Source organism: Rousettus aegyptiacus, unplaced genomic scaffold, assembly GCF_014176215.1.
Source record: "Rousettus aegyptiacus isolate mRouAeg1 unplaced genomic scaffold, mRouAeg1.p scaffold_m13_p_4, whole genome shotgun sequence".
In the NCBI taxonomy this organism is placed as follows: domain Eukaryota; kingdom Metazoa; phylum Chordata; class Mammalia; order Chiroptera; family Pteropodidae; genus Rousettus; species Rousettus aegyptiacus.
The window spans coordinates 134433024-134455983 of record NW_023416307.1 but is presented as its reverse complement, the minus strand read 5'-3'; the positions used below and the strand labels follow the sequence as shown (position 1 = coordinate 134455983).

At 37.9% G+C, this 22960-nt stretch overlaps 1 long non-coding RNA gene across 1 annotated transcript in view; it reads right to left on the bottom strand.

Moving 5' to 3' along the window:
• Window positions 1-4681: 4681 nt before the first annotated feature.
• Window positions 4682-22960, bottom strand: part of LOC107498794 — a 42266-nt gene continuing 23987 nt past the window's right edge. The window contains exon 3 of the long non-coding RNA XR_001594134.2: window positions 4682-4958. This is a non-coding gene — a long non-coding RNA (uncharacterized LOC107498794). The remainder of the gene's footprint in view (window positions 4959-22960) is intronic.

Genomic DNA, 22960 nt, shown 5'->3' with positions numbered 1-22960 from the left:
CACTGCTGGTGGGAATGTAAATTGGTACAGCTACTATGGAAAACAGTATGGAGGTTCTCCTCAAAATTAAGAATTACCATATGACATAGCAATCCCTCTTCTTGGTATCTACCTCCAAAATTTGAAAACATTTATCCATAAAGATATATGTACCCCGATGTTCACTGCATCATTATTCACAATGGTCAACACATGGAAACAACTGAAATGCCCTTCAATAGATGATTGAGTAAAGATGTGGTACATATATACAATGGACTATTATTATTCAGCCATAAGAAAAGATGAAATATTGACATTTGCAACAATGTGGATAAATCTTGAGATTATCAATGCTAAGCAAAATAAGTCAGAAAAGGCTGAAAACCACATGATTTCATTAATATGTGGGATATAAAACTGAAAGCAACAAAACAAACAAGACAAACAGAGACTCATGGACACAGAAAACGGTTTGGTGATTACCAGAGGAAAAAGTGGGGGGGAGGTAGATAAGGGTAAAGGGATCAAATATATGGTGACAGAAGAAAATTTAAATTTGGGTGGGGAACACGCAATAGAATGTACATATGACCTATTATCGAATTGTACGTACACTTGAAACCTATATAATTTTATTAACCAATGCCACCCAAGAAAATTTAGTTAAAAAAACAGGTCGAGGAAGAACCTTTCGACTTCACGGAGAATCCTCCACTCAATAAATAACCCAATGGCTAGCCATACATGGTGCAGTCACAGTGCCTGGTCTCATGCTATTTCTCAGGTTCTGTAGGATGTGCAAAGAGGAAACTCCCTGCAAGTCTCACAGCAAGTCATGTCTTCCTACTCCAGACCCTAAGTTTCAGGGTATTGTTAAAATGCCTTCAGGATTTTCTTCACTTTTTTCCTATCAAGGCCATGTCGCTGTATCAATAAGTGAGTTCTAATGTCTTTCATAAATAAGGTTTATCTGCAAAAACTTACTTGACATTTCTGCATGTGAAAGGTGTTCTCTAGTTCTTAACACGAAAGTAAGATTTCCCAACTTCTGTGTCCCCTTTGACACTTTAATTGAAATTTGGAAGGCTCTTGTCTTTAAGATGCCATCTTTACCTAGAAGGCAGCAATATCTAAATAAGCAGAACATGCCTTAGAGATAGCAATCTCTCTGCTGGGGGTTAGATTTGGGATGCCAATGCAGATCTATTATCCATAGGGCCAGCCAGAACTGAGGGACTCCCATGTGGCTCTCAGAAGCGTTTTGCTGTAAATCCTAGCCAGTCTCCTGGGTTACTACTAAATTCCAATGATTTTTTGTTTTCTGTTTCCAAATTGGCTAGGTTGAGACATAGATCTGAGTTTCTACCGTGGTTTTCACTTTTTTTTTTTAAGCCCAATCACTTATGATATGCCAGACACTTTACATGTATTATTTCATTTAATCTTCAAAAATGGTATCACATAGATGTTATTATAAATCCCAATGTACAAATGAAGGAATTGGAGCTTAGAAAAGGATTTAAATAATTCAACGTCTCTCAGTTAGCAAGTGTCAGAATCAGCATTTACTGGCCTGTCACCCGTTAAGACTCATGTTTATAACCAGTATTTCAAAAGCTTTCACTAGCTTTCCCCCCTCCAAAATGGTTTTCCTACCTTAATCATGAGTATTGGCAGCCATTTATAATCCCTGCCATCATGTTATACCTTCTTCTCATGGACCAGTGATCTACTAGATGAATCTATATTTACATCACACTTATTCTTCCCTCTTATCTCAGAATAAAAGATATATTTCTCCAGAGCAACTGCTTCCCTATGTACTCAAAATTCCATTCCCTTTCTTCTCCTTCCATTATTCTCCCTCTCTTCTTGTTCTTCCATCTCAGCATATAAACATGTTCAAGTCTCTTCCATCTCTTCTCAACATCACATTGACCTCTAGCCACGATTCTTTATTTTCTTTCCCTTCATTGTCAAACTTTCCCTTCCATCGACATGGGAAACTAGTTTGTACTAGCTTTTTCTATTTCCTTTTTTCCCCTGAATCCACTCAATTTTCATCCATTACAATCCCAGTAAAACACCCAAGCCAAGATGACCTGTTGCCTCCCAACTGTGAGATACCATAAACATGCTTTGGCCATCCATTTTCACTTTCTGTTACACTTGTCAACATTTACTGCTTCCTTTACAAAATTTTCTTCTCTCTTGTTTCTATGGCTCTACACTCCTTTATCCTCTTCCTGCTCCCTTGGCCTTTATTTTTCCAACTACTTTCCATTTATTTGTTTTTCCTTCTATCCAAATGGTCAAGCAAATTGTCCTAGCATTGCATTCTCAGGTCTCTTTGTTTTCTTTATTCAAATCATAAAACAATCTCATTCATGTCTAAAGTTTCAGCTAACACTTTAATGCTGATTGCTTCCAAATCGATGCTCAAAGCCTGACCCTTTTTCTTATGCAGTAAAACCATACTTCTGGCTGAGACAGAACAGCTATATGAAAATCTTCCCTAGGTGCCTTGATGATTTTATTTCTCTCTCATCCTCTTGGATTCTTGATTGGAAGTACTAGTAATGACAGTCACAAAATCATCCACCTCTTTACCAAGCCCTGACTTTAACCAGTTACTAAGTTCTGCATTTTCTATTATTATTATTATTATTTTTAGTTAATAATTTTTCTCCACCTCTACTTAGTTCAGGCCCTTATCCTCCTTGCTTAAATTAATTTCATGACCTCCTCTGGGGGTTTCTACATTGTCCATATTTCTAAAAAAGTGGTTATGTTGAAATGTAAATGTAATCATGTTACTCCCTTCTTAGAACCTCATCATCTTCAAGATAAGAGTCATAATACTAAGATTCACACTGAACTTCCTGAAATTTCCAGAACACCTCCACATTATCTCTCACCCTGCCTTTCTCTAAGCTATTCTTTATCCCTGGAATTTATCCTCCTTCCTTCGCAAACTTGTCTTTTGGGAAATTCACAGTCATTCATCAAGACCCAATCCAAACATCACGTATGTTTTAAATTTTGATTTTGCTTCCCAGAAACATGCTCTCATGGAACCTGGTACACACATTCCTATGCTAGCATTCAACATATAGCTTAATAGTGGGTTAGTTTGCTTCTTGGTCTCCCATTCAAGACTGGAAGCCCTTTTAAGACCAGAACATTAGTTTTTAATGACTCACCTGACTCCCCAAGTTCCATCATGGCAGCCAGGCCAGGTAATCCAGCTATTCTACCTTGTCATGGACATCTATCTTAAGCCACACCTAAGTTCTTCCTCAGTTTAGCGCTTCTGGGAATAACCCATGATGTTCTATGCTTGTGTCCAAGTAATAACAGCAAACTATTGGAGGAAGAGAAGAGAAAGCCTGTTATTATGCAGAACTCAACCACTAACTTACAAAAGGGATGACTTCTTTTTTCTCAAAATTGTAGACATTCATATTAAGCATAAGACAGAACATAAAGAAACTGTACAGTGTCATTAGAAACTAAACTACCCTAATAGGGGCACTGTCCAGAGGATAAATCATTGATTTTTCAATTTGCCTCTATCCATAAATAGGACTTTGGGCCAAACACAACCCATAAAGGAATATTGTCCAAAGAAGTTAAAAATAAGTTTGCCTCATGCCAGTGGGGTATTGACATTTGACTGAATCTGGAGAATTCCATAAGGAACTTGCTGTGAGACTGAGTTTTCACCAAATTCTAATTCTGCGATGGAGAGCCATCTCCATTTTCAAGGTTTTTGTCTTTGTTGTGTATTTGCCTTCTTGCCTATATCTACTCCATTTGTATTAGCTTCCTTGGTTACTATTTATCTTCTTGGGTTCTGGATTTCAATATTTAATCATTTCTATGATAAGTATCTGTTCACATTTTAACATCTCTGAAATTGGAATGTGCCTTACAGTTACTAATATCTATTAGTCATTGGTTGGCCCAGACCATTCATGATTTTGTTGCCCTTGTTTGTGCAAACTTGGTGGTTATTCCTGTGGCCTGACTGAATAACTGCAACCCCTCAACCCAGAGGTGAATATCTGGGCTGCTTCCACTCTGTACTTTCCCAGAGTAATCTGAATTGTCTATTTCTTTCACCTGTTGTCAGGAAGCTTCTTTGCCAGGGGCCACAAGGGCTACCATTTCAGGGGAGACATGAGCTGAGAAAAAAAGAGAGGAACTGTCCTGATCACCATTATCTCTGTGTGAAAACAGATGCAAGAAGGACAGCTAATCTCAGAGTTTCTCCCTGTACCACAGAGATTAGAAGCAAGCACTTCTGTATTTCAATAATGCAATGTAAGTGTTAGCCTTCCCACATTCCAGTGTTACCAGACATATTTGGAGAAAGAGAATGTTACCTCATTATAAACTCCCAAACAAACCACTTGGTGGGTTCCGTTATACTCTGCCAGCTTCTGCCTATTACTCTCAGCTCAACCACAGGTATAGCTGTCAGGGTTCACTCAGGAAAATAGACGCCATGCAGGATATTCAGAAGGGATTTAATATGAGCAATTTTGTTACACAGGTGTTGAGCAGTAAAAGAACAAACAGGCGGCCTGAAAACAATTGCATCTCTAGGAAGAAGCTACTACCCCTACGGTTGGGGAAATCAAAGGGGAAATGTGTATTTACCAGAGCCTAGGAGTGGAGAGGAAAAGTCCTGTGTTGCTGCTTCTCAGGGATGGGGATGCCACACTGCTGATAGCCAGGTGTCTGGGGAAGGTCAGGTACAGCTGGTGTCCTTATCACAAAGGGGCACAACCATAGGGCTGGTGATGCTCTTTCTAGGGGAGTGCCACAGGCTGGGTCTAGAAGTGTTTTTAAAAAGCTGGAGACTGGAGCAGTAGCTGCCCTCTGCTGCTGAAGAGATGTGCCAGGAATTGGAAACAGGAAGGGAGTCCTTTCTCACATCCTCCCACTTGCCAGTCGCCTGTCAGCTCCTCCTATTAACAAGATAAAACTAATTCTCAGAAACAATGCAGTTCACACCTATATTACAAAAAAGGAAAAAATCCCATATATGCAATGTGATCTTCTTGCCTTAGAAGATATAAAAATGTTCTACTTTGTGGTGTGGTACATCACAGCTTTTCCTTTATCCATCCTCTGGCTTTTCGACTATAGCTACAGGCTTGCTGATGGATAAGGGTCTCTTTAAACAACAAAGCTACTTAGTCTTCTTTAGCTAAAAGTACTTTGAAATGACATCTTTTTTTTACAACGTAAAAAAAAATCATATTTTTAAGTAGGGTAACCCCTACAGTCCTAAGTGGAAAGTGATAACAATGAGGATATATTTGCATTGTATCCAGAATTAGGAACTGGGATGAGGGAATGGAAGATTGTGCTTTCAGTTATGCTGTCACTGGATTAATGACCTCTCTGTAGGGTAGTGTCCCAGATGTTTATATGGACATTCTAGAGCACTAGCTTGTGGTGATACTCATGGATAACTAAAAAGAGCAAAGGTTTGTTTATAAGCATCTTTGGTTTGGTTCATCATTATCATAATCTGGGAGAGATCTTAAATATAAGGGAAAGAATTCTCTGTCAAATATGGAGTGAAAACTGAAAGATGACCTCTTTTCTCATTTTAGAAATAAAAAACCCTATGTTTCACTTATAATTTGAACACTCTACCATATTACCAGTATGTGTCTATTTCAGAAAGTACGTTGCACTGCCTCTCTAGGCTTATAGAAAAAAACTAATTGTTATTATTCTTCATAGCATAGTACAGTGGAAAAGGATGCTATATTTGGAATTAGGAGACTAGAGTTCTAGACAAGCCTTTGCTATTAGCCCAATGAGTCTCATTTAATCTCTCTGGCCTTAGTTTTCTCATTCGTAATAAGAAGGAAATGAATGAGATGATCTCTTAAGTTTATTTTTCACTTCCATAATTCTGTGAACCAAAGATCATCATGCTTCCTCTAAAGAAAGGACGGCATTAGTTACTGTCATTATTCAAAGAAAAGTCGACTTATTGTGGTGAAACCATATAAATCTTTGTCAGTGGCTTTGGTTTGAGAGTTACCCAAATCCACTTTCATTTTAGACAATACATTAACATGAATAGCCAGATAGTAAACAGAACCTGGACAATTTAGGCTCATTCATTCATGAAGAGATTTATACAGTACAATATTTTCCTTCACATAAGCTGTTTTTGTTGTGGTGGTAAAAATAAGAGATGATGAGATGAAGCAGTAATCTAACACTTTAGTAGAATACACTTTCCTCCAAATCAGTGAGAAATCTTTATTACAAAGTATTCTCTTCTGGTATGAATAAAAGCTGATCAATATGTAAACATTGAGATTTCTTTCCATAAATTGTGGATTTTGCAGAAATAATTGTTATATGCCTAAATAGTATTTGTTACTCCAGCTCATAATTACTCCATTTATTTCCCCATTCTCTCTTCATCAGTTTGATAATTTTTTTTCTCTTTTGTGGCTCCAAAATACAGAAAGAGTTACAGCAAGTTTGTGAAAACAGCTTTACATGAGGGAATGATTATATTTTAATCACCAACAAAGAACCAAACAAAGACTGAGTGAGTGCTAGAAGAGCCACCACACATCACTGATTCAGTATCTCTTTGCCAACCAATTATTTTTTAAAAATTGAGAGTAATTTCAGTTTAAAGTTTTGTTATCTCCTTGACTCTTCTTTTAAATGAAAAACTCTCCATCTTTATATTTGCTCCAAATATAACACAAAGTTAATTACGATCAAACGATTCTATACCCGATAATCAGATCTTAAGAGTGCAGAGCACTCATAAAGTTGCTATCCTTTGCATATGTAATAATACTAAATTGGAACTACTTTTAGCTAAGGTCCCAAGACAATAGAGGTCACTTTCCAAATCAAAGTGTGAGACACCTGTGTAGGATGTGTAAAGGAAGCAATTGTTTGAGACCCAATACTGAAGTTCTAGGTTGATTACCCACTTTTACCTCATGAAAAGGTTGAAAAAGATAAGGGGAAAAAATGGATTAAATGAAAAACAGAATCTTGAAGAGAGCTGTAGGTATACTATGAAACCCACCCCATCCTTAAAGTGGAGGCTGAGAGGGGAATGAGATGGGTTTTGGGGAAACACTTAGAGAGCTCAGTATGTGTCCTTTGGATATGAGTGTCAGAGGAGCTTTGTGTCTTCCTCACTCCTGCAAAATCTACTATTTGAAAAACTGTCTGGTGATAGAAGAAAGAAAGGTAAGTATGTTGGAATCAGCCCACACAGCCAGTTTTTTCTCACTTAACGATTTGAGAGTTTTCTATGAACCAGAAACAGGCTCCTTTGCAAAGAAAGAATGCTAAAATAGAGGTCACCTAAGATACTGCCCTAGAGGATTCTGCGAAAAAAGCCAAAAAGATTTTAGCACAGAGAAGTTGAAAGTATACTATGGGATGCCAAGAAACCTACAAGGCAGTTAGGGATCAGCTAGGAGAGTGCATTTACTCATGCCGAGAAAACTGTAGGTGGGAGTACCCTACTGATGAGGTGCCTTTGTTAGGTTTCCCTAAGAAGCAGAGTCTGAGACAAGGGCCTGCATACAGGTAGCTTAGTTTGGAAAGTGAATGAAGAGTGGGGAACAGGCAAGAAAGAACAAAGAATGAGGAAAGCCTATATGAGTGTGTGTTATTGAGCTGGACTATGAGCACCTGGGACTCAAGCCCATCGTGACCTCCTGGAGCAGAATGTACCTCAGAATTGTCCACATGAAGGACAGAAAAAAAAAAAAGAGTATTTATTTGTAGTACATAAACTCCCTTACACCTGCATGTGAGTTTCAAGTGGGTTCCCAGCTTCAGAAAATTTTCAGCACAAAAAGCAAGAAATGCATGCATATCAGGTAAGATAGGTGAGATAGCACCAGGTTACACCTGCACTTTGTACTTGTCACAGCAAGGTCTGAAGCAAATGGGAGATGTGAGGTAAGGCACAAGAACTGTCTGATTCATGGGGCATCTCCAAAAAATCTGAAAACAAAAACAAGAAAACAAAGAAAGGGTCTGCTTTAAAACTAAGAAACCCAAAGAATGGGGAAGCTAGATTATCACAACAGTATTTGTCAAGTTAGAAATTATCTGCTGTTATCCTCTCAGTCTTCCCTTCTTCCTACAATCCTGATTTTTAAAATTATTATTATCACTACACTGGACTGGAGATATTAATTAAACCTGAGTCTATTTTGTGACTTGGAGAGACCAGAGGACATTTGATTACCTAAGATGACTTGAAAAGTCTTGGGGCTTGCCCTAGATTTTATGTAAGGACAAGGCAAGAGCTAGCCCTACAGAATACATTTAAAGGAACAGTAGATAAAAAGGAAAGTACCTTTATGATTACACTCAACACAATATGTTTGTTCAACACAACAGTTGCTTATGTAATAAAGTTTTGGCTTTGGCCCTGCTATCACTTTTAAGTTTAAGTACAGTCCTCTGTGGTATGTCCACTTTTTTTTTTTTTTTTGTGGAAGGTAACTAGGAGGCAGGAAAAGAATCTTTCCTGTATTTTATTCAGTTGTTTCAGTATAATAAGCACCTGGAGACTCAAATGTATGGAAGGCACCTTTCCCCTGTGCGAAACTGTTCCCATACAGCCTCACCCAGCTCTGGGAAGCACAATTCCAGACGTTGTTATTCAATAGACCAAAATATCAGGGATGAAAATGCTAGGAACATTCGCTATCAAACTCTAAGTTGTATATTGACTATATCTTATATCCTGCTTATTGCATTGACCCCCGAATTCTGAGCTTCTGTGGCCATCCGTCACCAGCCAGCTTCCCCTCCCTGTGTGGTTGCAGACAAGCCCCAACCTGGTGTCACCTCACATACCTTTCCTCTTTCTCAGACTCTTCCACTGGTGCCATCTGGAACTCCAGATAGGGGGGGTCAGCTCATGTCAACCATTAACTTTTTCTGATCATTCTTTAATCCTTCCTTTTCTTTATCCTTCACATCCAATGCATCGGCAAGTCGTGACAGTTCTACCTCAAAAAATGTAACTCATATACATGCATGCCTCTCTGTTTTGTCCTTCATTTCCAAGTCTCTCCACTTTAACGTTTGTCTCTAGATACCCATTTATCCTTCCATAGTCTAGCAAACTCCCCATTACTGCTTCCAAATTACTGCCTCTGGAAAAAAAAAAAAGTTCCTTTGAGGCTCTTACCACTTGGTTATCCTATCCTCTTCCTCCAGGTCTCTGTTATCTCTCAGTCACTTCCTCTAATTCATGGAACACACACAAGGTTCCCCAACTAGTGTTCCCTAAAACACCCACGGTGTGTGTCATTTTTCATGACTGCACTATCTAAATAAATGAGCCTAGCTTCTCAGTTCCTTGACCTCCTCACCTCAGTCCGTCCTTGATCACCGTGTCCATAGTCACATCCTATATCTTCCTATCTTCCTATCATTAAAAATTTCTCCAACTCTAATATTGAAATATTCTCTTCTTAGACTTGTATCTTTCCTGCTCACTTAGTCTAGTTTCTGATCTCCTGCAATTCTTTAACCACACCGAGCCCTCCAATAGATTAACCCACCAATCACTTACCTCTTTTTCCAGAACCTGTGGTTCCATTTTAAAATTAATCTCTACTCTCCTCACAAATGTTGCTAGAGAACACAAACAAGTTGATTAATTTCACTTTAATGATCTCGCAAGCCAAATGGGCATTTGCAAGAATATTGTTATGTTTCTTTATCAAATCCACTTTTACCATTATGGTGGTTCTGCTAGAACTAATGTCGCTAAGTCGTAACTCTGTTTCTCCGAATGCCCTTTCCTGTATAGTAGCAGGTCACAGTTGACCATGAAGAATACATGTGGGATTTGGAAGGTGGATGTGAAACAGCAGTCATTAGGGCTAAAAGTCAGTGTAGAGATTCTGGCATAGTCACCGCTCGTACACAATGCCACTGAACTGCCTCATCCTGTCGTCTCACCCAGACTTGTGGCTCACCAAGTCCCCAAACCACATCTGGTCCAGTTCTTACAGGATCTCCTCCTTCGGCTTCACTGAGTCTGGGCCAGGTGCTCACCCAACGCTACCGTGCAGGGCCCCAGCCTCTCCCGCAGGAGAACCCCACCGTCGTCGAGGCTGGAGGTGGTGAGAGACAGACAAGGTTTCACTTCGTCGTCATAGGTTCCAGTTAGTCCACAGGGGTTGAGGTGTGTGTCCATGCGATCCAGTTTGTCCTTGCTCTCTCCCACTTCATGTCCAGTTTTCTAACTCTCCTTCCCAAGTACCACCCCTATTCACCAAAATTGATTTCAGGTCTAATACCAGATACGAAAGCTACAGCCCTGCATGATTATACCAGATCCCACAATTGTGTAAAGTCTAATCAATATAATATGTCCCTTATTTTATATGACACATAATAGTTCTGCTTCTTTAATTGAACCCTACCTGATAAAAGCATTCTCTCCTTAACACATTCAACTTCCCCCTGCCATTAGCTGATGATCATTCTTCATATTTTATTGCAAAAACAGAAGCCATCAGAGAGGAAAATGCCTCCCTCCTCTATCATTACACCACAATCGCGGCAGACGCGTTAATTCTATTCCCCTCAAAGACTGATCCCTCCAGACTCCATTCCTTATCATCTCCTTCTCTCGATTCTTCCTGCATCATCGACCCTTTTTGTTTCCACTGAATCACTTCAATCAGCTCTACTACCTCTTACCTTTAAAAACCCTTTCCTAGACCCCACATCTTCCTCCATAACTCTATTTCCCTGACTCCTTCATAACTCTATTTCCCTGACTCCTTCACAAGAAAACTTTTATGTACCCTCTCTCTACATCTTTATGATCTAGGCAGTCTTGAGTCCACTCCAAAATGGCTTCATTTCCCTCCTAGTTTCCCTAAAATTAATCTTCAGAAGTCACCAACAATTGCCACATTGCTAAATTCAATGGATATTTTTTGTTCTTGCTTACTTAAATATGAAGCTATATTCTGTTGACTTGGCCACTCCTTCCCTTTCAAAAAATTCTTCTTCTGTAGCATCATATTTTCTCATTTTTTCCTTTCACCGTATAGACTGCTCCTTCTCCATTTTATTGCTGCCTTCCCTGGCTCTATTCCATCATTAACTGTTGGAGTTCTACAGAGCTCAGTCCTGGGTTCTCTAGTGTATTTACACTTCATCCCAAGATGATCTCAACCACTTTCACATCATTAACATGCTGTCAGCTCCCCAACTTTCTCTCCTTACCAAACTTTGCCTCTCCACTGAAGATCCACATATCCTATTTACTTGATGTTTCCTTCAGATGTCTCGTCAGGAACTCTTGATCTTCCCCCATAAATCAGGCCCTCCCCAAGTCTTCCCTATCTCAGTAATGACATTAACTATCCATCCAATTACTAAAGCCAGAAACCTGGAAGCCATTATTAAATGTAATAAACTACTTTAAAATGTAAAGCAGATCATGTTAGTTCCCTGTCCATATTCTTCAGTTGCTTCTTACTGATCTTAGAATAAAATCTAAAGTTTAATCATGGCCAAAAAAAAAGCCCCACATGATTTGATCTCTACTTACATCCCCAACTTCATCTTGGGCTCTTCCCTTAGTGAGCCCTTCTTTTAGGTCCGAGAACATCCTTCCAGTTTAAATATCACCTCTTCAGAGAGGATGTCCCTGGCCACCCATTCTTAGTAAGTCTTGACTTTTTTATACCACCCTGGTCATTTCCTTCTCAGACTTATAAAATAATTTGTACTTACTGCATGTAATTTTATTTTAAATTCATTTGTTAACTTATTTATTCTCAGTCCCACCCATTAGACTGTAAGCTCTATAAAGGCAGGATTGTGCTACAGCTGTGCACCTTGCATAGTGATGGGCATTTAGTTAACACACAATAAAAAGTGAATTAAAGAATGAATGATAGCAGATAAGTTTTGAGGGAGAGGCGACTTCTTTGAGAATTTAAAATGTCTCTTGAATTTTCATGATGGAGCTATAGTGAGAATTATAGCCTACACATAGAATCTTTTTTTAAAAAGAGCATCTAAGAGGGCTAATGCTTCGTATAACATGCTCATATACTTTGAAAGTGGTCAATCAGCTTAATTTTTCACCACAAATGACCAACATTTTTCTTACTGAAGAATTAAGAATCATAAGTACATTTAGAGATTTTTCTCAGTACGTGTCTTTTTTTCCCCTTAAGAGTTGGAAGGCCTTAATGTCACAATCCACTCACCACCACATAGGCTGGGACGGCTATTGAGAGGTAAGTTTGCTCTTTAGAACAGATCGTCTTTATAAGGCTTTATTTGTGTTTTGGTTTTAAATGGTGAGTCACCTAATCTTTATTAGACTGGGGCAAAATACCAAATCATAGCTCACCAGTTTTAGTCCTTATTCATTAACTGAGCAATTGTTATGTGCAGTTAGTTTATGTATAATACATCCTAACAACCCATCCACAAAACACACTTTTAAGCTTTGAGATGATTAAATTTTCTTAGATTTTCTATAGCCGTTCATAAATCATCGTTAACTTCCCTGCTGATGGTGTCGCAAGCACAGACTAGACCATTCGCTTGGAAATGGTCACTTCACCTGACCATTTAGAAGGCTGTCGTTCCATGGGATTTTTGAACAGCAAAGATAAAATGAAATATAAGACTATTAGGTTTAATAGTGACAAATCCAATATCTTTAGATTACATTATCTTGACGTTGATCATTGTAAACCCCCAAACTATCCCAAAAGAGGACCATGAAAGGCCAACAAAAGGATGAATTGAAAAAAAAAACAATCACCCATCTAACCACAAACATCTTTCTTCTGGTGTCATAGGCTCAAGCTCTGAGAGACTCATTTATACCCAAAATGCTTCCAGAAACAGAGCCTGCTGGTCACCAATCCTCTTGACATAGAGCAAATGGTAGCTCTTCTATGGAAAAGGGCTGACTGAGATAAGAGTATGAAGACCAGAGTCTATACACAAAAATTATAAAGAAAGAATGTTGGAGAGACAGAATTTAAATAACAGCCCTGTAACTCAAAAGGTCTTGTCTCTCTTTCACAAGATTTAGTCCTGCTCTTTATGGAAGCCACCTCCAGCAGCTAATGGGTATTGTGGTGCTTCTGAGCTGTGACCTAAAAAAGAAGGAGATGCAAAAGCGACATAAAGAAATTCCCATTCTGGTCCTAGGGTTGTCTGGCGAGCTATTTCTATACTGTATGTACCTAAACAGCTCTTCTTGGGTGGCGGTTTAATGTTGCTATACCTTCACTTGCAATTACACTGAATGGAGCCGCAACAAATCTTCGTAATGCCAATCTCATCTTTCCACCTCATTGACAGCTCAGGAAATGCATCTAAAATTCATAGTAGCCTCATAGCCTATGGCAAGAGAAATCCATGCTGCTAAAATTTTATTTTAGAATTCAAGCTGGTTTTCCTCAGTTTAGGATGCTCCGTTTTTTAATCTTTTGCTGCCTACCACACTGTATCAAAATAACCAGCCAATATTGTTCAACTGTCAGGGGCCTCAGCTGCCTCCAAATTTTATCAGTGCAAATAAATACTGGAACATGTTAAAAATAATTCTAATAGATGGGAGCTCACATTAATAGAATTAAAAACAGGGAAAAAATAGCGTGTAAACTTTGACTTGACTGCCCCCCTACCTTTCCTTTACTGACTTAAAAAAAAAAAGGTTGATAGATATTCAGACTGATTTAATGTTTAGGCTGATAGGGATGCTAGGCTGGGTCCCAAATTTGTGCAATGTTCAAAGGGAGAGCGATTTTAAAATCCCAGAAAAAGAGATATTTCCAAATTAATGGCATTGCCCGAATGCCTTGGCTCCCTGCACCCCACCAGGAAGGTTTATTATTTTCTGGTAAAATGTTGCTCGGATGGGGAGTGGTAGTCAGCGATGCGTCAGAGCTGCTCTTTGAACACATTAAAAAGCTGAATGCACAACAAAGAACAGATGTTCCAGCATGCCTTATTTATGCACCCATCAGCAATCTTCCAGTGACCACAAAACACAGCCTTCCCCCCCCTCTTTCTCTCCATAATATTATTTTCTGATAAACTCTCCCTCTTTATTAATTAATTTATTTTTGACCCCAACTGAACTCCTGGGTAATTGTCTATGTGTGTGTGCACAACTGTGCACGTGTGTATGTGTGTGTGTTATTTGAAAGTCTGCCTCCATCAAAGCTGAATTCTATTGAACTGTGGAACAGGTGTGGATTCTGCAATTAGATCACATTTCAGAGAGAGAGACACTGAGGGTAATAATGGCGGTGAATTCTTCACAGTCGAATGCAGCACCATAGCGACCAGCAACAATGAAGGAGAAGAGATATTAGTATTAGGGGTGATTATTTTTAGTTTATGGGATCATCTGATTGAACGCTGGCCATAAGGCACAGTGAACGTGTGTTTGGGGCTCACCAGCTGTAAGGCAAACTTGTTTTACGGGCACTTATCTGAAAAGCCTCACTCACCCACCCTCTCTGCTTACAATTAGAATGGAAGTAGCGATTAGGAAGTGAGATATAATGCAGATTAAATGTTATGATGGACCAAGATCCTGTTGGGTTATTAAAACCCATTTGCTTTCACTGGCTTTAAAGGCGTAGTACCTTTATTTAAACCTCCAGCTCTAGATTTCTGAGCTTTAAAAGGTGGGAGGTAGAGGAGTGAGGGGGAGGGTTAAATAGAGAAAAATAATTTAGAATCTAAAGAGAAGCAAGAATATTTCCTCTTCTAAGACAAGAAAACTGCATTTTTTTTCAGTGAGTGAATCTAATCCGCGACCTCAATTTGAGCTTCAGAAAAACATGATACATTAATACAGAAAATGCTCACCACCACAAATTGATTTAATAGACTGAAAATAAATAGTGCGAGCAATTCTCACAACAATATTCGGTCAATTTTGGAACTTCCGATTCTAAGTGGTATTTCCTTAATACATTTTCCATGAAGTGGGAAATATTTGGTACCAGACTCAGTGGTGTAAAATCAGCCCTTGGGAGTGTTCCAGCTGTTCCCTGAGGCATCTCAGAATGGTGCTGTGGGCTGGCTGGCGGCAGCTGCTGTTCCTGAAAGAATAAAGGAAGCCAGACAACAGAGGGGAGGGATTTGCACAAAATGAAGTCACGGGCATCCTATAGGCACATCAGGAATTTGGTCTCAGAAGAAAGAGACGAGGGTAGCTTGATGGGATAAAGATTCTCCAATTCCATAGGCCTGGGAGGTCAGTATGAGAACCTTCGTTCTTTGCCCAGTGGTCTTAAACCCTGGATTGCCAAGTTCAAGGGTCAGCATCATAGGATACGGGATCCCAGCCAACATACTGCCAAGGGCAGAATTCTTTTTCTGACACTGAAATGAGTTCTTCAGATGAAACACCTGAGGGATGGGAAATGGTTCTATTGTCCACAATGTTACCTCGTACTGAGAAATGTTTCCACGACAGAATATTTCTGATTTGTATAGGTGGCCTAAGATTCCTAGCAAAAAGCCGCATCTTCTGGCTAAGAAACAGTAAAGCAAGTATGACAGCAGACAGGAATACCAATAAAAAAAAAAAATGTAGTTTTTCTATTACTATTCAATTAATTAATTCTCCAGCTACCAAACTGTCTCCAACATTTATTATTTTTCTCTCAATTCCACAAAATAGTTCCCATATTAGTAGCTAACTGAATTTAGTCACATGGCCTCGATGTTGGGTAAATCATTTCCTTTCTCTGGTCTAGGTTTCTGTGAAACCAGGGGATAAAGTTTACAAATGTAGTCAGTAGTAGAACCCCTTTTCTGAACAAAATGTGAGCTAAGATTTGGAGCTGCTATATTTAGAAGAGGGAGTGGGGCTCCCACTCAGTTCTCACTCTTCTTTGTGAGACCCGAGCTGCCTTTATCAAATTCCAAGATTGCTCAGAATTGGTATAAAATGTCTGAATTAGGTGCTATTGAACAGGAAGTGAGACTGACTATCTGGGTCTTCTCTGAAATATCCCCGGATGGGGACTGAGGGGCAGTGACAAGGGGCTGCACTGGTGAATAGTCTCCGCTGCAAGGAGACTTTTGTTTCCGTGAGCCCAGCCACCCAACTTGACAGCCCTTTTTCATTATACGCTTTGAAGAGACTGACTTCTAGTTGTCCTGAAGACACAGGTTTTTGTTTCATTTCTTTCTATCTGTCATTGGAACAAAAGTTTTCAATGAGGTCTGATCTTTTCATTCGGCTTGGCTATCACATATCATGTCATTTTAATAACCATATTGAGAGCCAAAAGATTTTTTTCAAGATCCAGACAGCTTCGCTGGTCCACTCTGGGTCTTGTCCAATCACCATACTGAGTGTTTACATTTAAATGTTTGAATGTACCTTCTTTTACTTCCTTTTGTTTGAAAATGACCTTTTAGAAAACCAGAATAGATAAATCATTTCTCATATTGGCTCTATAACAGTATCTTTCTTAGCTGAAGCAATGAGAAGGAAATGGAGAGATTAGTTATCATTATTGATAAGGCTACAACTCCTTTGCAGATGTTACAATGTCAATGTTTTGTGGCTAATTTGTATTGTAGCTTTAACATGTGTTGAAACACCTTGCCATTTAGTCACTTGAGGAAACACTGACAAGAGGCATGGGAGCTCTGCATTGGAAGATTGCAGGAGATACTACTCCCAAGCTGTGAAAATGAGCAAGTCAGACTATAGAATTCTGATTGAAAGCTTGACATTGTGAGACCAAGTGATCCAAGCAAGACATAAATCATAGCCTCTGAATCAGAAGAATTTATTAGCTCTCTGGTATTCAGTGTAGTAACAAATCAGTAATGACATGAGCTGGGAATCATATATTCTTTACCCAGTAAAGAAAACTGGATTTATAATAGAATAAGTGGTTAGTTTGAAAAGCAAAGAAACCTCTTTAAAAATTTATTTCTTCTGAATTCTACTAAGCCTACCCACCCTTCCAAAAGAGCAATGACATCTGATGAAATAACATACTTCTGATGAAATAACATACTTCCAATGCCGGCTTAATACATAACAAAGTAAATGGCTGATTATGGGCAAACATCTTTCTGATGGATCTAAACTGGAATTTCTGAATGTTGCTCTTGATACACTTCACTCTCTCAAGCCTCAGCTTCAATCTGTTTTGCATTAAGACAAGCACAATAAATCCAACCAAAATACAAGGTATAAATAATGTATAATTAAGCTTTGATTCCAAATTCTCAAGTTTGAGTAAGCCATTTCATTCACACACTGGGATGAAATCAACAAAACAAGTGGCTAGGGCATTTGGTCAAAGGGCAATTTTTTCCCCCTCTGGCTTATAACCTGTTTGATAAATTATAAAGGTGACCCTCACCCTTATAATGCTGACCACGTGAGTCATGTGTGCTAATAAGTCATACCAGCCCTTGTTTCCAATCGTTGACAATATAATTGCTAAGAAGCTATTTTTCTCTTAAAATATAGAGAAAAATGGGAAATTTCTGTATTAATGACATGATAATGACATTGTGAAAATAAAATGGTGATGACATATCCACTGTGGGAATAATATGCCCTCAGGTTAACAAAAGCAGCTTACCTGTTTAACTTATTAGAGTATTTTATAAACATATTTGAAATGAATAACTCAGATCATTCTGAAATAAAACAATACTACATTTTCTTTTATGCACATAAAGAGAGAAGATGCTAATTGCTCACCTACAACCCACCTAAGAAACTGATGGAAATACATCTACAATAAAATCAGAACAATATCACTTCCAGTATCTGCAAGATATTTATTCTGGTGAGTCATCCCCAAAGACTTTTTAAAAGAAAATAGAGTTCGATTCTATGTTTGCCATTAATTTGCTACAGAGTTGGGCAACCACTTGGTTCCTTCCATCAAAAAGAGTGGAGTGTAAAGTAGATAGGTGTGAGTTAAAGAACTTTGAAATTGCAGAGATAAAAGATTTTTCTCTCATGGAATGCCATTGTTATTAATATTATCGCCATCATCATTATTTATGCTCCCAGCACACGTATTGCGAAAATGTGTTATTCGTGTAACTGCTATGCCCTCACCATGTCATTTGCAAAATCACCATGTTCTTCTCACAGAAATGTCACTGAAATGTCATTTTTACAATAGCTGCATTATGAATCTGCTATAACTTGAATTGCTTTACAATGAAAATGCAATTTCTTAGCAATTAAAATTATTCCACCCACCCCAGTCAAATAATAGAAAATCGCCTCCCTGTCCGATGTTGCTTACAATGCACTGCAGAATACTGAAGGCTGAACAGAGTATGACTCCTCACATGCCTTATGTCTTAGGTACGTGTCTTAGCCATACCAGTTGTTGCATTATACCACATGTGTTTATCTGCTAAACTTGATCTGAACAAGTGCAGCAAATTGCTGAAACTCTTAAAAGATTGGAAGATTCTCACTCAGTCATGTTCTTTTTAAGTTTATCCGGGACCCTAACCACATCTAAGTTTTCAGGTATAACAACATTAGATCAAGATACTTGAGAAACTAATGTCAGTTTTTTTTCATTATGAGAAGAAATTCTTATAAATGTGACACATTATTATTAGGTCTACTTAAATCCATTTTTAGTATTAATTCAAATTTTCTCCTTAATAACTGCCTCTCAGAAACTGTTGGCATGTATTAGCAGCATCATTAAAAAGAATATAGCAATGTACAAAGCAAGATACAAGTTATTAGTAGACTGCTCATAGAGTAAAACTATTAATGGATAAAGGATCATGTTTTGGAGATATTTTTAAAGGATAATTTACTGATTCATTTCTTTTCAAGTAAAATCTTACAAGGAAACCCAAAGTGAAAAAGGCTAAACTGTAGGGCAATGGAAGGTGTTTGAAATGTGAGTCTGGGCCCAGACCCCTTAAAATAAAGGAAAAAAAAAATATGTGTATTTATAAATATACTTAACCAGATTGAAAAATAAAGAGCATGCAACAAATATACATTTATGACCATGTACTAAATATAATGTAAGTATACAAGAAAATGGTTTTTGGATAGCATGGCCTTTTGACTTCTCTCTCTGACCCTCCTTTGGGAAAAGCAGTACATGTGGTTGGTGTTTATCTCCAGACTAAAGTAGGTGGTGTGGTGGTTTGGGCCAGAGACAGGACAATGCTTCAGAAAGCTGAAGCATTAGGAGAAGTAGGGAGGCTTCTACACGTGAAATATAAGTTACAGGTGTATCCCATCTGGAAGCACACCCTACCCATTCCCAAAGGCCATAGATCATGTGCTTTATATCAAGGCCAGAATCTTCACAGAAGCAGGTATTTTCAAACATAAAATGAGCACTCCAAAGTTCAAAAATGTTTAAGGAAATTCAACATTATAGAAGACACGAATGAACAGAACTAACTCATGAGGAAATGAAGCTAATAAAGGAAGCAAAAAAGGCTTTAAAATAAGTATGTTGAATAACAGATTCCAAAAGTTGTATAGCAGAATCAGTAAGGATGAAGAGCAAATTAGTAAGCAGTAAGATTATAGCTAAAGAAAGAATTAAGACCAGAGTAAAAGGGAGCACTGAATGCCAAGCAAGATAAATAACAATAATTTTTAGAAATATCTCAAAAAAAAAAAAAAAAGAAAGAAAGAAAGAAAGAAAGAAAAAAACTTTAGAATGTAAAAATGAAGCTTCTAGAAAGAATTTGGAAAGAAATTGGTGGGAAAAATCAGATTGGAGTCTGAGTTCTCATAGCAAACACAGCTTCTAGAAAAGGACACAGTATTACACTTATGAGAGAAATTTGTTGTACACTAAGTCCTACATCAACGAAAACTAGCATGCAGTAATTTATTCATCTACAGACCACCTCAGAAAAAAAAATATTCTAGCAAAATGAAAAATGACTAAAAAAGAATAAGATGTCAGACATAAGAAATGGTAATAAACAAAAGAAACCACTCACATTCCTACTTAAAACATATTTTGATATACATGGAGAAAAAATTACTAACAGTCTGGAGCTGAAGTCCCAAATGTTACCAACATAGGAGGAATTATAATAAAAAAATCTGACTCGATTTGTGATATTTGACTGCTGACAGCCCCATCACTTCCCCTTTCCCTTCTGCCTCACATATGGGCAAGCTGATAAGAAAGTTCAGATTATCCTTTTTTGGTGCTGGCAGGAAATTCAAACCACACAAGCGCCCCTGCCAATGTGCAAGAAACCTTACCCAAGCTCCAAGCCCTAACCACAATAAAAGTTGAGCCAGTCTCCTTTCCCTGCCTTTTCAAGCCATGTTCGAGAGTCCATCCTGCTCTCCCCAGAAAGCTTATTATGTGAGTAATAAACCTTTACATTTTGCTGGGTGTATGATGTCATCGGTCTTGATATCCAAACCAAAGGTGGGAGATCCATATCACCTCTAAGGGTGACCATAATAGGTTTGGAGAGAGAGAGAGGTAGAAATAAATAAAGTGACAGAAAATATATAAATACTAGTTAACTCTACAGAGTGATTTTTAAAATCAGCACATTTAAATTTTGAATATGAAAAATATATCCTAAAAAATAGAATGTATATAGTTAAAACAATTAGAGAAAAAGTGCAATAAGGAAAATTTGTTCAATTCAAAAAGGAAATAAATTTAAAAAACATAAAACATGTAAAAAAACAAGAATTTTCATGAAAAAGTTAATAATGCAATAAATGAATCGAATGACTCAAAACCTTTATTAACAAATAGTGACTTTTTGGTTGGGGTGGAAAAAACAAAAGAAAGCACACATAATCATTATTTGTAGTAAAAAGATTACAACCACTGCAAAGATTAAAATTTTAATAAAAGAATATAAAGAAAATTTTATAAAAATAAATGTGAAATTTAAATGAACCAAATAGATTTCATACACATATCAAAACTGACCTAAATGTTCTTTCTGAAGACACGCTATGTCTCAGAACTTCTCTGCACAAGTCACAAGTTTATTAAGTATATTTCTGCTAAGATCATGGCCATTAAAATACAGACTAGGAGAAAACATAAAATAAAAAATTCTGGCTGTCACACTTTTGTAAAATCCTCTGATTGGATGAAGATGGCTCACTGTAAACCCTCTTCAATAGAGTGGTTCAGAGACTAAGACTAAGGCAAGAATCCTGATAAACTCAAATGACCCACAATTAAGCTTTGAGTAAAGTCTCACAAAGGAAATAGTGTGCTTCATTTTGCACAGTGAAGAGAATTATCTTTTAAAGCATTTAAGATAATTTTGTTTTTAAAAATTCCCCGTGGTCTGGATTAGAAGGCACTGTGACTGTTTAGTACAGCTGAGCTATAAACATTTTATTGGCAGGAAGTAGACTGAGAAAACCCCTGTGTAGATGTAACTGAAGAAAATTATGAAACAGGAAAAAAAATCTAAAGAATACAGTTAAGAGCCAAGAAGAACAATGGATTGAGGGTAGGAACATAAGAGCCATGGGCCAAATCAACTGTGGCAAACATTATATTTTCTTATTATCCACTGGCCAAAGCAAGTTACATGGACAAGCTCAGAGTCAATGAGGTGAGACATTACACTCTGTCCTTTAGAGATGTTTGACAATGACAAAATGGGAACAAGTAATTGTTAATAAATAATAGCCTACCAAAGTCATACCTTTAGTTACAAAATTTTTCTCCTTCTACAGGTAAAATATACTCACCTGCTCACCAAGACATCCAACAATCTCACTGATACCTTCTACAAGGCAAGAAACACTGATGACTACTTTAGGCTTTATATTTCAAACTTCTCTGCAGACAGAATGGAAACACTTTCTGTGGAAATCAAGTTTAAAAATCTCAAAGAAGGGCTTAATTGGTCTAGCCTAAATCAGGTGCCCATCCCTGGGCTAATCAACCATAAGTGGGGGGTAGGACCTGTAAAAAAATAGTGACACCAAGTCAAGCCCCATTAATCGAATGAGGGCATGTTCCTTTTCAACATTCAGTGCTCATCTTAAATATCACCTTCTCAGGAATGCCTCTCCTAACTACATTACCAAAAGTAGGTGCCTTATTCTTACCTTGTCTTACATCACTCTGCTTCTTTTGCAGCACTCCCCACAATCTGTAATTATTTCATTTGTTTGTTCACCTGATATAGTAGGCAAAATAATGGCCCCTAAAAGTTGTACATGCCCTAATTGTCAGAACCTGTGAATAAATTACCTTACATGACCAAAAGGAACTTGGCAGATGTAATTAAAGCTACCGGACCTTGAAATGGGGAAGATTATCCTGGTGGGTCCAATTTAATCACATGAATCCTTAAAAGCAAAGGATCCTCACTGGCTGCGGTCATAAGGAAACATGATGACAAAAGAAGGGTCAAAGAAATGTGACCTGAGAAGGACTTGTTCTGACATTGCTGGTTTTGAGAATGGGAGAAGAGGGCCATGAGCCAAGGGAAATAGATAAGGAAATGAATTCTCTCCTAGAGCCTCCAGAAAGAAACGCACCTCCAGAAAGAAACCTATAGCCCAGCAAGATCCATGTTGGACTTCTGCCCTACAGAAACGTCAGGTAATAAACCTGTATAGTTTTAAACCACTAAATTTGTGGTAATTTGTTACACTAGCAATATAAAACTAATTTCCCCAGTGATTGCCTTGTACTAGAATGTAATCTTCATGAGAGAGGGTATATGTCTATTTTTTTCATTGTAATCCAGTTTGTAGCACAGAGTCTAGCACATATTTGTTAAATGAATAAGTAGATGAACAAGTGAATGAACTAAGAAATCTGTGACTCATATCCAAAAGTTCATCTTGCAGTCTTCATTTGAAGTGTTTATCTTCTCTGTATGGGAGTCACAAATATGGAGAATCAAACAGAAAATGAAGCTGATG